The sequence below is a fragment of the Solea senegalensis genome, linkage group LG2, assembly GCF_019176455.1.
Source record: "Solea senegalensis isolate Sse05_10M linkage group LG2, IFAPA_SoseM_1, whole genome shotgun sequence".
In the NCBI taxonomy this organism is placed as follows: Eukaryota; Metazoa; Chordata; class Actinopteri; order Pleuronectiformes; family Soleidae; genus Solea; species Solea senegalensis.
The window spans coordinates 29199340-29214599 of NC_058022.1; the positions used below are offsets into that span (position 1 = coordinate 29199340).

General features: G+C 41.3%; 1 protein-coding gene and 1 long non-coding RNA gene across 8 annotated transcripts in view; both read right to left on the minus strand.

Annotated features, from left to right (window-relative positions):
• The window catches only part of LOC122765370 (plakophilin-4-like), a 555540-nt gene that overhangs the window by 153054 nt on the left and 387226 nt on the right, over positions 1 to 15260 (minus strand). The gene's annotated exons all lie outside the window — the stretch shown is intronic.
• Positions 1 to 15260, minus strand: part of LOC122765375 — a 121656-nt gene that overhangs the window by 89343 nt on the left and 17053 nt on the right. For 2 of the 3 annotated variants that reach the window (XR_006359967.1, XR_006359969.1), the window contains exon 1: positions 2866 to 3057. The exons of the other annotated variant lie outside the window; for it this stretch is intronic. This is a non-coding gene — a long non-coding RNA (uncharacterized LOC122765375). Of the gene's footprint in view, positions 1 to 2865; positions 3058 to 15260 lie in introns of those variants that run through there. 3 annotated transcript variants of the gene reach the window in all.

The following is a 15260-nucleotide window of genomic DNA, read 5'->3' on the forward strand; positions in this document are numbered from 1 at the left end:
GTGTGTTTATCGCAGTGTTTTGATACAAGTGCAGCTCTGTCTCTGTCCCTGTGTGGTGTCAGGAAGGAGGAGGGAGCCCTAAACAAATTCCACCATCTGCAGAAGAAGGTGGCAGCCGCGCCATGATTGACCTCTTTAATTGATGCGGCTTTAATTATGATAATCGCCTGTCAGAGTTACTGTTGTTTCTCCTACCCAAACATCCCTCCACTCCCCCATCCCATTTAATTTTTTGCGGCGTTTCATATCCTGGTATTGATGGGTGCAGGTGCTGTACAGATGTTTCGCCGGCTCCCCTCGACGCTGCGCAATTTGTTAGCCACATATCAGCAGCCACCTCTGCATTGCTGCAGTGACACGTGCTATAATTTGGAGCACAGCTGAAATTCAGCGTTTGCCTCGGGTTGCTGGAAACCTGTAAGTGATGATTTTGTATCTAAAATGACAAACTTAATCTCTCAGTTATGACTAATCACGTACCAAAATGAGTTTCCAGTTTTTTCTCAGCAACATCTGACACTGAGTGGAACAAGTGTTTACAAAACGACACTGACAGATGATACCTCACTCTGTGGTAAATACATAACCTTCCAAATTGGACTTCTGTCATTTTAGAATATCATTTTATGTCATACTTTTTGTTTCATGAATGATATCCCGACACTATAACAATAACTACACGCTCATTTATGTGGCGTGCCACAACCCTGGAGTCATTAATGATAAAATCATGACTTGTTTTACAGTGTGTTTACGAAATGTGTGGAAGTTAAGCTACATATTCCCACAGAGGTTTTGTTACTTTTTTTTTTTAGAATACAACTCTTTAAAGTCTGTTTTCACTGAAACTTTTGCAGTGGAGGAAACCCATTCCACCGCACGGTGGCAAAAGCAGAGTTAAATGGGTTTAGACAAACAAACAAACAAACACACATACACACAGACACACTGAGTGGCCACCAGTGGCTCTGCACTAAGTTTCCCTTCAAAGGATCCCCTCAGGATAGACTGCGCGCGAACATAATCCAAGGCCCCTTTGAAGTACACACTTGAAATGTCTTTTGGCTCGGCTGCTGCAAGTGGCATCTCAGCCCTTTGGGTTATTGGAGAAGAGAAGCGCTCCTCGCCCGGCTCGAGGTGGAGAGACAGCACCTGGTGGTCCCCACTGCCTCTCCGCGCCACATTTCACACATTTAAAGTACACAGGGTGCTCGTCTCCTCAGCCGCACACACACACACACACACGACCACAGCCAGGATGTCTAAACAGTGCTCTCACTCTCTGCTGGATGGAGCGCGGGTACATTTTGGAGAGGATTTTAATAAAGCCAGGGTGGCTTTGTCACACAGTGGATTTTCCCCTTGTACACACATTTTTCTACAGGCGGAGCTGCTCCGAGGGCAGGAGCAAATCTCATTGGTGGGGTTAAACAGATGGGTGACATCAGGGATATACAGTTTTTAACATTAGACACACAAATAAAAAAAAAAAGTTAAGACCTGAGTTAAGAGGAGGATAACATGACGGTTGTTTCCATCTTGAAAGTGACTGAACTTCTTCTGTAGGCCACATTTCTGTTAATCCAACACAGGGAACGTCTTATAGTTAGAGCCTTGGTTAACCCTAACCACCTTAACCACAGTTTATTCACTAAGAGCACATTGTTCGGAATGTGTTTTGTCCTAATGTACTGATCGCGATCAAACATTTGATCTCATGCAGTCATTTTAGTGCACATTGGATTTCATTTAGCGTCACTAAAGTTAAAGTTCAAGAGAAAAACTGCAACGAAATTGCAACTAACCTCTGAATACCACGGTTGTGTGGATTTTAATGGAATATTTTATTGGTTACTGATAAATGTGATGCCTGAGTAGCAGTTTTTTACGTCCACAAACATGAACTGATCTTCACTTTCGGAAGAACTTATTCTGTGCAATCCCTGCACTTTTTTTTTTCTGTTGCAACTTTCGGCATTTAAAGCAGGAGCCAAACAACCTGGAACACGATTTAAAATGGATCAAATATTCCACAAAAACACTACAAAGCAGTGAAAAGTGAGACATGAGACGACTGCAAACATCTGAGGGTCGAGCTTCAAAGTTCCACGCTGCAGCATCAGGCTGCTTGTTTTGACGAATCATTCTATATCTACAACGTCATATCTTGTTTGCATAAGGAAACATTTACTCCTAAGTTTGAGTCGGTTATCTCAAAACAGAGCAGATCCTCATTTCCGCCGTCGATTCATGGGATTCCACCGCTGTCACCCATAAAAGTGACAAGTTAGCCGTAGAAAACAAATGACATAGATGTCGTGAGCACAGACCCGTCTGTTCTACATCTATATAATCAATTCGACACGGTGAACCTTTTTTTCGGGACGAGTGCTGCTTGTAAACAGGCAGGGCATTCACACGTCAAAATCGGACGGGGCGTTACGTGGCTTTTACGGTGGACCTTATTAAATTTGTCAAAGAGAGAGACGCTGTCTGAGATGGTGAAGAGCGGCAGTTTATGAGTGTGTTGGTTGTTTGTATTGCGTCACATGGCTCGATGTACTCTCCATAACTAGTTTAGACTCGGGGGAGACAGACATGAGGGATGGAATTTCCCGTCTTCAACAATGTATTTGCCAGATACAAATTAGTTCTACTAATATTTTCTTATCTTCATATAATATCCTGTGTTATGCAACGTACTCTGAGCCAAATGTCACTCAAACTGAGCGTATTAAAAATCAATAGAGGTTTAAAAAATAAACTACCTTAGCATCGATCCTGTTTATATTATAGTATCTGTGTCTGTGAGCAAGCCTGTGCATGCATGTGTGTGCGTGTGTGTGTTAATGGGTGTGTTCGCACCATTTCTAGTCTCCTCTCAGTAATGGTGAGTTTCCAGGAGGAAGTGAGTCGTGACCCTCAAGTCGATCATGGCGATGAAGGGATTGGACAGAACGCTGCGGGCTGTAAGAGATGAGCGAGGAAGTCACTTTCATGCTTGGCTCCGCTCAGCTCGATGGGAGCAAAGAAAAAAACAAAACAACACCAGGCTGGACTCGGCAACAACGCTGCAAGAAACACAAAACAAAAAGACGAGATTCGAAAAGATTCACATGATTGTAACTTTGTCTCGACTGCGGTGACCGTAAAACAAATATATGATTCCATCTGGCAATAAACAGAGAGGGTTGAAAACATTATGGAAGGTCTGATGGATGAATTACCAAATGGGCCCAAACAGAGACGGCCCTGTGACCTGGAGCCACTGCATGTAGTTATTTTAACAGTGATTTTTGTTGGAATGTCAAAGGGATCAGTCAGGGATCAATGCAGATTTATTTCCATCACACAGCTGCACAATGTACAAGGTAAGTTAACAGCGTTTATAAATTTCTATTGTTCTGACCACAAAGAACAATCGTGATTTTTAAGGTTTGTGACATAGGTTTTTCAGGAAACAGGAGCACATTGTGTGTGTTCTCGGAGTATGCTGTCCATTTAGTAGCTGACAGTCACGTACATAAATGTAGTGCATTTTAGGGTGTAATATTCCTTTAACGTGGTCAAAAAAAAAACTTAGTGTTAGTTTGTAAGAGACGCTAACTTATTTTCTCAAAATGGTGGCTATCTCTCTTTGGAGAGCGGCTCACGATGGCATGTTTTCTAAATGTTCGAGCCACTCTCAACACAGTTTAGCGGCAAAGTCTGCTCAGACAAAAGAAAGAGAAAGTGACGGTGTGTGCGAGTGTGGTCGAGGCAGCCGGTGGGAGATTAGAGTAGTTTTCTGCGAATGATCCTCACCGACTGGCCAATCTGTTCAGACGGGGTCTTGAATTCATGCAGATAGCAAGAGTAGTGACACCAACTGCTGCGACAGAAAGGGAGAGGGAGCGGGAAGTTCCATGGCTCGATGCCCCGTCACGTGACCAGTCCTAGTTTGGTTCTAGTCCAGTTTGGTTCGAGTCCAGTCCACCACCCCCTCGCAGTAGTATGGATCAGTGTTGGAAAGAGAGAACGCTCCAGTCGACACAGGTTGACTTGTTTAATAATTTAAAATCTCAATTTGTCAATGAAGCGACACGTATCCTACCCTCCTGCATCACATATTACTGTAAAAAAAGCAGAAAATTTAGATTTTTGCTGTTACTGACAGAGCATTCCTATGAATAAGGTTGCTCAAGTTTGTCTTTGACTGTTGACAGATGGATCTGATAATCAAGACCAAGGTAAAACCTCTCTATGTGTGAACAAAAGGATAGTTTAAAGAAAAAAATGCCCTTTAAAAATAAACAGTGTTACAAACACCTTTACATGCTACATTATTTTTTCATGTCTGTGTGTGATGCCTTTTACATCATGAGTCTACAACAAACTTAAGGTTAAAGAGTTAACCGTGGTTCTCTGTAACGTGCGTGAGGTGAAACAAACAATAAAAGGCAAACTTAAGGTTAAGGAAATACTTCTAAAGTTCTAATGTTGGAAGAGAATGGTTGGAACATGGACCTGGAGTCATCCCTTAAGAAACCTCTGCAGGCTCACCTGAGGGGCGGATAAGTCTGGCACTAATCCTGCGTGAGATAAAAGGTTCACCTCCCTCCTGTGAACTCTAATCTAAAATGATTTTTGAAAGAAGCCTCCACACTCTGACACACCGAGTCTGTAATCGTCAGGTAATTTGCAGCGTGTCAAATGAAGACAGTGTCAGCTCCACAGAATCCATATGGAATATAAAAAAAGCTAAATGATTCAGCGCGGATAAAACTGTAAGACAACAAACATAATTGCGTTTCGATGTCAAGCCTCTTTGCCTGGCTTTCATATCCCGGATCATTTGCCTGCATCGTTTTGGAACAGAACTTGTTTCAAACGGCTGCCTTTCTCTGCACATTGTGCTAATGCACTTAATTTAATGTTCGCAGACGCCGTAATTGGTATAATATTGCTCTATAATGCATTGAAGGAAACCTTAGCATTAAGCACTAAATTGAAATTTTGAAGTGAACGGTGAAAATGACTGTGGGGGCAAAGAAACCCCATTAAATGTAATTTGTTCCGCATGGCTGTGGGGGTAATGGTTACCGAGACACTCCTTTATTAAGTCGAATAGGTAGTGAGGTAACCTCGGATTTACTCTCTCTCTTTCTCACACACACGCACACGCACGCACGCACACACACTCTGGGGGCACTATGCTGTCAACACACTGTTGGTGGAGGTATTCAACAAGGTGTAGGCTGCCGCCTGCCACACAAGGAACGTTAAGCAGCCACTAGACAACCAATAAACACACACACACACACACACACACCTTATTCTTGTCTCTTCATATTGTGTATCAAATATCAAATGTGAGGCTAAATCTTTGGGGACAAATTACAAAACCAGGGAAAAAAAAGAAAGGAGGCAAAGAACAGGGACTCGCAAGAAAAGGCAGGGTGTCGAGAAAAAAAACATAAACAATGCACTAGTTGGGATGAGTATAATGAAGAGAAAAGGAAGAGTACAAGTGGACAAGAAAGACAAATAGAGGGAGAAAAAAATGGGAAAAAACGTGGACTGGAAAAGAGGTTTGGCACAGAGGAAGAACAAGACGTGGAGTCAAAGGGGAAAGGGAAAGTAGAAGAAAAGACGAAGGTGCTAGAAAAAGAATGACACAAAGATGGCATGAACGCCCGGTAAAATAAGGCCCCGGAGAAAGGGAGGAGGAGTAAGTCGGGGAGAAATGAGGAAACGAGAGAACGCAAAGAAGGGGAGGAGAAAGGGGAATGGACCATGAGGTGGGAAAAGAAGAGGGTAAAGAGGACAAAAGAAAGGCCGTGAAAGAGGAACAGGGGAAGGAGGTGAACAAAGAAAAGGGGGTAAAGAGGAAGAGGGGGAAGAGTGATGGAGGAATAATATTAAGCGGGAGAAGGTGAAGAAGCAGGAATGGAGGAAGACAAGGCGGTCCCAGCGGAGGACGGTAGATCAAACACAGACTCTAAGTCAAACTCCGCAGAGAGATCTTAAAACCTCCTTTGTAATTGGAATTTAAAAAGTTAATACAAAGACGCTCATCCAGTAAGATGTCTTTAGCAGATAGAAAAAAAACACACAAGGATGACTTCTTTGTCCCTCTAGTGATGTTTAAACAAATCACTTCCCCTCAAGATAAATAATAAAAAAAAAATTCTACTTTGGGCCAATGATCTATTTTTTTTTAAGGGGAAAAAATAAAACAAGCAGATTTAGTGACTGATGGTTTGACATAGAATTGATGACACTGAAGCACAGGATCTTTTCAGTTTTTATATGTTTTTAACTTGAAACATATAAAATGCATTCAATATTACTGCTAAAGGAGAAGTCCAGGCTTTTAAAAAAAATCTCTTTCTGAGGCTAAAGTCAGGTGTTTTTGTCCTTGTGCGCACGGAAACCACATAACACAATGAATCACAATCAACAAGTTTTAACATCACATATTCTGTGTGTCGTTGTACAAATACAGAAATGTTAAAGCAACATTTTGTGATTTTTACTAATTCTAGACACCCGTCTCACTCTCTAGGACAGAATTTAGACAAAATACAACACCACACAAAACAAGTGTGACAATGAAAAACACACGACATAGAGGAAGTTGTGAGATTTAGCTCGCTATCGAGCAAAATAAAGAATCTCACTTCATAAATATTATATATTATTAACACGGATAGTGTAGTAGTAGTATAACAATAAGTGATTGTAAAAAATATTGATGTGTCATAATGGAGAGGCTAAAAAGTAACAGTACAGGTATGATGATGTACCAAACCTGGCAACCGCAGGTGACACAGCTGATATTTGTGACTAATAATAGAGACGAAACAACTCACTGTGGGGATTATTCTGTATTTACTCGACGACATCGTTTTTCCATGTCATCAAATCATTTAATAAATCAGCTCCATAAAGATGCACACAGTGAACACTGTGAGGCAGGCAGTGCATGTTGGTGTGCAGCAGTGGGAGCTGCAGAGTTTCACTCAGTGGAGGAACAGATGGGAGAAACTCGCCAGGGGAGAATGAATTCCGGTCAAAAAGAAGGTGACAGCAGAGTGTGACCGCCAACATGTCCACCACATACTTCTCCCTCTGTCTCACTCACTCATTTCTCTTCCACTACAGCCTTTCTCCATTTCTCTCTTTTTTTTCCTCCCCAAAATTTGCCTCTCTCTACACGTCACTGTCTCCATTTTACTCCTTATTTTGACACTCCACCCTCTTCCCTCCTTCACTTCCTCATCTTTCCCTTTCCTCCATCTGGGGGGGGGTGTATGGGGTTTTCACTCATCAAAAACCACCAACACCCGGGTGTTCGGAGGCTTTTCACTCGTTCATATGTGATGGGAGGGGTTTTGGAGAAGGGATAGAGTGAGGGAGGCTGAAAGCGCTGCCAACCACAGAGATCTGTTAACCACAGAGATCTTGATAACTAACAGGGGAGCAGCAAATTTACTGTATATATAAATGTGTGTGAGGGGGATATTTGGCTCAGGGATACTTTCAATATTTGCACAGGCCTTTTACGCGAGTGTACAGTTCACCAGAATGTGTCTTTTCATTTTTTGTTCATTATGATGAAGTTGGCCAGTCTCCAAACTCCTGAAAGTCTGATTTGCAGGGATTTCTTTTTTTTGTTTTGTTTTTTCATTTTGCTTATAAGCCTTTTTAGAGGCTCCGGGCCAAGAAAAGAGAAAAACACTAAATGTGCCCCCAAAGCAGTGGTAAATCTGGGCGATTAGGAGCGGCTGCAGACCCAAAGCATGACTTCTTCACCCGCTGAGTTCGGTGGAAGGAGGATCATTAAGAGTAAAAGACTGAACAGGCAAACTTTGAAGCCGTGCAACATTTAAATGACGGAAATACGAGAAGCTGGCCACTGTTTTCACCATTTAAAATGAGTGACAGTGAAGAGAGGGGAAGCAGGTAACACAGTGACACACTGGACGCTCTGTCTTAAAGAGAAGAATGACTGTTCGCAAGTGGGTGTGCGCGAACAACAATGCACTACTCAAAGATGAATTTGAAGGCTTTTCAGGTCCAGGAGACAGGTGTAATAATCACAACAAGTCCTCATCAATCAGTGTATGACATTCTTTTTTTCTAGCTTCCATAAATGTCTCAAAATATCTTAACTGTCTTTCACGAAGCGTTTACTGTTCTTGAACGCATGTAAGACTTTAGAATTCCATATGCTGCCTTTATTTTGAATATTAATCCGTCTTGGTTAGGGTTGAAAACACCTATCAGACTTTTAACCAGACATGAATAATCAACTCAGTGCAGTTTTAATGCATTTATGATAATCCTGACATAATCGTGTGACAGCTCCTGGACATTCAGGATATATTATGTGTGGCTCAATGTTTATTTACGAACTACCCATTTAATAAGTGTGAAGTATCTTAAGTCAAAAGGTGTTTTTAGATGTGTTTTGAAAGTATGAAGGGATTCTGTGTCTCTGACACTTCTGTCATGACAGATCTCAAACTGCAAATGCAGTGTCTCCTTTAGTTTCCATGCTGGAGCGAGGTAAGGTCACAGAGTTAAAGGTGGAGGATTGGAGAGGTCTGGGCTGAAGTACGCTTGGCATACTGAACTATTAGGTGGGGCTAAACCATCGAGAGCTCCGTCGGTTACGTGTAACATTTCAATGTTAATTCTGAATTTAACTGAGAGCCAGTGAAGTGCTGGGATGGGAGTGATGTAAGATCTGTGACTGGGGAGCCGGGCTGCTGTATCTTGTAGGGTTTGAAGATGATGGTTTGATGATTGTTGGTGCCACATGGGCTGTTCTAAGTGTTTCAGAAAATGCCGGTCTACTGGGATTTTCACGTAACTCCAAGAACGGTCGAAAAAAGGAAAGAGAATTCAGTGAGTAGCAGTTACAACCAGTATATCCAGAAGATGGGCAACACCTACAGAAGACAACATGGGGGTGCCAATCTTGAGGTGTCCTCTGTACCTAATAAAGTGGACAGGAATTTTGTGTAAACATATATCGCAGAACCTGACTGATAAAAGCATGTGAAATAAACAAGATAACTGATATGAAGCGATTGCTATATCAGTGAAATTTGTTGCCTGTGGATTCCCATGGCTTCTTATTCTTGTTCTTGTTCTTCTTCTTCTATGCTCGCTTTGAGTTCGTTTTATGGCAGTAATCTAACCCTGCCGCCTCTCTGTTTCTTTAAAGAAAATGCTCTCCCTCTGCTTGTCCTTGACTTGTTTGTCATCCCTGGGGGGAAAACAGATGGGCGAAGAGAGAAGTCACCTGACAAAGTGGTTTACTGTATAATAGGGCTGTAACGCTTATTCGATTATTAATTGCTTTCTGGTTTTCCGGCTTCTTAAATGTGAATATTTTCTGGTTTCTTTGCTTCGTAAAACAAAGAAATCATAAAACTGACATTTCTGAAATTGTACCGACCAAACAGGAGTCGAGAAATTGAAAAAAATAATCGACAGATGAATCATTTGTGAGAATAATCGTTAGTTGCAGCCCTGTATGAGTGATACTGCTCACTCCAGTTCTGAACATAATGTACATCCTGTCAGTTGCTGCTCTTCATACACAGTGACAAACAAGAAGAAGAAGCCTCCCGGTGCCATTTCCAACTCAGGCTTTCACATGTGAATACCCAGCATGCATTAGGTGGCTGTGAGTAGGTGCACCTCAGGCTAAATTATAGCTCTACGCTCAATTGTGTAGGAGGACACTTTTCACCAGGCACCCAAGGGCCTGTATAACCCCAGTTTAGGCTATTAATACACAGTAAAATCATAAACCCCCGTCCTGCAGTGATACACAGACACACACACACACACAACCACAACCACTTGATATGGGGTTATTTTAAATTAATATTAACATTTCAATGTTCAGGTTAAAGTTACATGTACGTAGCTGAATATGATACATTATTTTTATACGTTACTAGTTTTAGTTTATTGTTATTGTAATGTACAATGTGTTTTTTTTAATGTATTTTACTTTCGCAAAGCAGAGATGTCTTATTACATATTATATGACAATAAAGATAATTTAATCTTGAATATTTCATTACTGTAATGCACTTGTTTTATTCACTATCCATGATTTACTGGGATTGATTCTATGTTAAGTAATTAATTGTGACAAAAATAGTTTGAACATTTAGGTGGGGGGTGTCAATATGATCTTCAGAAATGAAATACAATTAAACAAATTTAAAACATTTTATTAAAATAAAGTGGATGAATTAAATGGGTGTGTAGGGGGGAAAAAACATAATTTTGGGGTTCAATGCTGGAAAGTATGTGAATTCCTATAATAAAAATAATCCTTTTGGAAAATAAAAAAACATAAATAACAATTTACCACTTCTGACACAAGGAGTTTGACAGTAAATATATATACTGTATATACTGTATGAGGAGAGGACACACACACACACAACCATGAAAGCTAAGCCCCTCCCACCACCCTCATGATCCTCAGGGCTTTCAACAGGCAAACCCAACAAAAACTCTGATCCAAGAAAACAGCTGCTGTGATGCACCAACATTTTTAGCATCACATCCATCACATGTGCTCCATCACACTGACACACAAAGCAAAAAAAAAAAAGAAAAAAAGTCTGCGTTGGACACATTATGCACTCTCATGTTGCAAAAGCACACTTGCTGTTTACAAATTAGACATTTGTGTGTGTGCAAATATATCTTCAGAGGGGAATTAATGGAGGCTAAGCGGGGGGGTGATGATGACAGCGAGGAAGGTCTGCAAGTCTTCATGTGTCAACAAGACACGGTGTAAGAAATGTGGATATAAAGAATCACCTTTAACATACTAAAATAGGTGTTTGGGCTTAATATTCCATGTCAAAACACCATGAATCCACCAATGCGAAAGACACACCTTTACAACTTTAACACAGGTTTGCAACGAGTTACTCTCGCTACACTCCTGCCACTTTAAACCTCACCAAAGCAAGAAATACTCTGAGTTCAACAAACACAATTTCCCCGTATATACAGACACAAAGGATAATTTACCAATGCTTGATTGTCAGGTAAAGACATTAGATTTCAGCTTTTAACCCCCAGAGCTCATGTGGCACAGATCTGTGCAAAATAGAACATTTTTCTTTTCTTTTTGTTCTTAAAAACAAGCCAAGTGAACGTTGAACTATAACTGCATTTCAAGAACCCTTTGCTCAGAAAATGAAATTTTTCATCAGATTGCCTAGGTTGTATTGAAAGAAGGTTGTATTATAAGAAACTCTATATTGCACATTCTTATACCCTCTATATATACTGTATGTTTAAACAACATTAAAAAAGCAGCCAAAATGCTCTGTGTTCTAAGGGTTAAATAAAATAATTTTGCAGTTTGTCCATCCATTCTCTGGCCTTATGTCACCAAGGGCAGGTTTTGTTTTCATAGAAAGTCTAGGGGGTAAAAGTGAGGTACCAGCAAAATATAAGACTCATTTTTTGAAACTGGAGTTTGCTGTGTGTGTGTGTAAAATTAGGCAATGCTACTAATGATACTGCTGACTCTCCGTCTTTTTCTTCACATATTTACACACACGTTGGCAAGCACAACAACTAATGATGCAACTGTCACTCTCCCTTTAATTTTTTTTTATTTTCGTCCAACTTACTTTTTCTACAAGACTCAAATACACTGGCGCACGCACACACGCGCACGCACGCACACACGCATGTGCACTTGTGGTGCCGCACTGTCACTCTGCCATACTGAGGAGGCAGGTGTTAATTACCGAGTAAAGCAGGAGCTAAAAAGGTGGACGGCTCAGACGAGAAGAAATTGGACACCTTACCCACACACACACGCAGACACACTCACACACAGCCACAGTTGTATTATCACCACCTCACACACACACACAGCAGCCACAACAACACACCTTTGTTCCCCAATTAAAGGCCTTACTGCTCACAACTCCTCATTTGTCTCTGCACCGACAGCGGCTTAATCAACGCAAACACAGGAGTCTCAAAGTGCACTCGAAAAGAAACATCCATCGCACTCTCTTCACAACGAAGGCTGATTCCAGATCTGACTTTTTTCCTGTCAAATCTAAATATACGACTTTTGCCTCACCTTGAAGTAAGGCATGGAAACAGTCACACAGCCACACGTGGAATCCAAAGAACACATTTTCTTAGACTGGAGAGCCACATTTATTAAATCCTAAGCCACACACTTTCATTTCTATCCTTGCTTCTTCCTTCCTTTTCCTTATTTTTATGTATTAAAACAGGATAATTGTCATTTCTGATTCTTGTCAACACAAACGAGCTGCAGTAGGTCACGAGTGCTTGAGGCATGCAAATGGCCTACTATAAAGTGACCTACTGAGTGATGGGTAAATTAAAAGAAAGGCTGATATTGTTCAGTAAAACTCTTGTGGGAAAAATATAATTATCTGAAGTTTGTGTCAACTCTTTGCTGGAGAATTAATACTGCAGACTGCCTGAGAGTCTTTAAATCATGAATGTTGGTTACTGTCGTGATGGGTTATTTCTGTTCCATGTCGGAGAGGAGCTTTCAGGAACCCATTTTTTATACCGTGTCTTTTTAGTGTGACATTTTACATTCTGAAAACAGATGACTGGCTCTCGAGCGTTTTTTGGAACACATGTGGTGACCAATAACTGTTTTTTTTTTTTTTTTCCTTTAAAAAGGCATCGTGGAAATGATGCATTTGGACCACCGGGGGCAGCAAAAACACAACTGCAACTCCTCAGTAACGTCGAACTTAACGATTAGCCGAGAAAGAAAGGAAACCACTATTAAATGCTTTATGATTTAACATTTTGCATTTTTCCTTCATCACATGGAGTGTTTGGATCCACCCCCTGATCCCCCACCACGTGGGTGGTCTACATGAAACTACGACTTTCATTTTCTAATAAAAGAAAGAACCTTACAATATTACTGATTCCTGATGTACAGTAAATATCAAAGCCATGGGAGCCGAGCTATAGCCTGACCTCTTGGTGGTCACTGTGCAAGACCAAAAGCCTTTACAACAGCGAAATCCGTGTTCATCATCTTGCAGTTAGAGGAGAAAAGATGAAGAGAGGAAGCAGGAATCCCAGCAGCCTAGTGTCATCCAATAAAATGAAGACAGAGAAGGAACAGAGGGGGAAAAACAGACAATTTTGACCGGAAATTCAATGTGGCATCACATATGGGACACATAAGCTCCATCCTTTAAAGTCTTTTTGTGTGTGTGTGTGTGTCTCCATTTCAAAGTAAGAGTCCTGGTGTATTTGAAGGTATGCAAAGCTGGCGACATGTGTAGCCATCATAATGTCTGTGTCTCATTTTGGAGTGTGTGCGTGTGTGTGTGTAGGGGGGGTGGCAAAGACAATGATGGCCGTTTGGAGAAGGCAGAGTGTGTAAGAGTGCACACGTGTGTGTGTACCGAGAGGGGGGGCAGGCTGAGGGCGCCACAGGTTTGAGGCAGATGGGTTCTGTGTCAGCCATGACAGGCTGCCAGGCTTCCTCCTCACATTTTTGGAGGCCAAGGCTACACACACACACACACACACACACACACACACACACACACACACACACACACACACACACACACACACACACACACACACACACACACACACACACACACACACACACACACACACACACACACACACACACACACACACACACACACACACACACACACACACACACACACACACACACACACACACACACACACACACACACACACACACACACACACACACACACACACACACACAGAGATCCCTCCTCCTCCCTCCCTCCACATCTCTCTGATCAGGTAAATCTGGGCACCCTGTGGAAAGTTCTGGGGATGAATTTCGCCGAGGCTGTGAGTTTTGTGACTCGGCCCCATCTGTCACAGATCTTCACCGGCCTCAGCTGCCAGGAGGGACCACACCTCCTCCTCCTCCTCCTCCTCCTCCTCTTCCTCCACCACCACCACCACCACCACCACCTCCTGCTCCACGTCTTCTTCCTTTCTTCCTCTCTTTGAGAAAACGAGATAGGGAACGAGAGCAAAGTAAATGGAGGCAAAGAGTAGCATGCGTTGATTTGACAACAATTAATTACTTCAAGATTTGAGTCGGTTCCTTGTCATTTGCTCAATGGCACTTTCTTGTGTTGATCTGCTGTAACACATAAACCACGGCCACGCCAAAGGTATGTTGTTGAAAATTGAAGATGCAACAAAAATCAATCCAAACTTGAACAATCTGGCTTTGGGAGTCTTTGGAAGCTAAAAAAAAAAACCAAAAAACCCAAAAAACATTTGCTTAGTATATTCAAAGGGCCTGGAGAGTCAAACAACAACATCCGAATGAGGAGGAAAGAAACAAAATCAACTAAAAATGTCTACCAGAGCCTGAAACATTCAAGGACTGTAATGTTTCCTGTCTGAGGGAAACTGTATCTGTTTCAATAGAGTTACTGTATTGTCACCATCTGAAAACGATGTCAATTTGAATCATGACATGATAGAAATAAATTATATATTTTTTTCTTTCTTTTTTTTTCAAAGAAAAACATTTTGAATTTGAACATTTGAAAAACATGTTAAAACCTAGTGGATTTTAATGACAGCTAAATTATTAGAACCCACCGTTACATTTCCAAAGAGGTACATTCAAGTTACATTAGGAAAACGTGGGAAGACCTAGTGGTTAAGTGACAAGGTAACAATGTATTTTCTTACACATACAGCATTGCTTGATTATCTCAACAGTTTGAAGACCAATTGAGAAAGAACCTGAGTAATAAATGTGATGCTTTCTCCTATTTTTTTTTTTTTATCATGATCAAGTCCTCAATAGCAGCACAGTGAGAGTTAACGGCAGCCCAGAGGAAATACCTAATTCATCCTCTTTGGTTTGGTTCCTCTTTGAGTTATTTCCTGTTGGACGAGTCCTACAAAGCGCTGCCAGATCAACGAGCATCAATCATCTCTATATATCTGGCTTTTTCTTTTTTTTGTATGCTTCTTACAGTTACATTTAGTTGTTCAGCTGATGCTTTTATCCCAAAAAAGGATTCAATGTATGCACTGCAGGAAAGAGCTAAAGTTTCCACACATGTCAGGATTACAAGGAGTGAGGAGAAATGTCAGAGTCGTAGACTGAGGTTGTTTGTGTGTGGTAAATAATGGAGTGGGACGGATATAATGTGCATGGATAAAAACTAAAAAATCAGA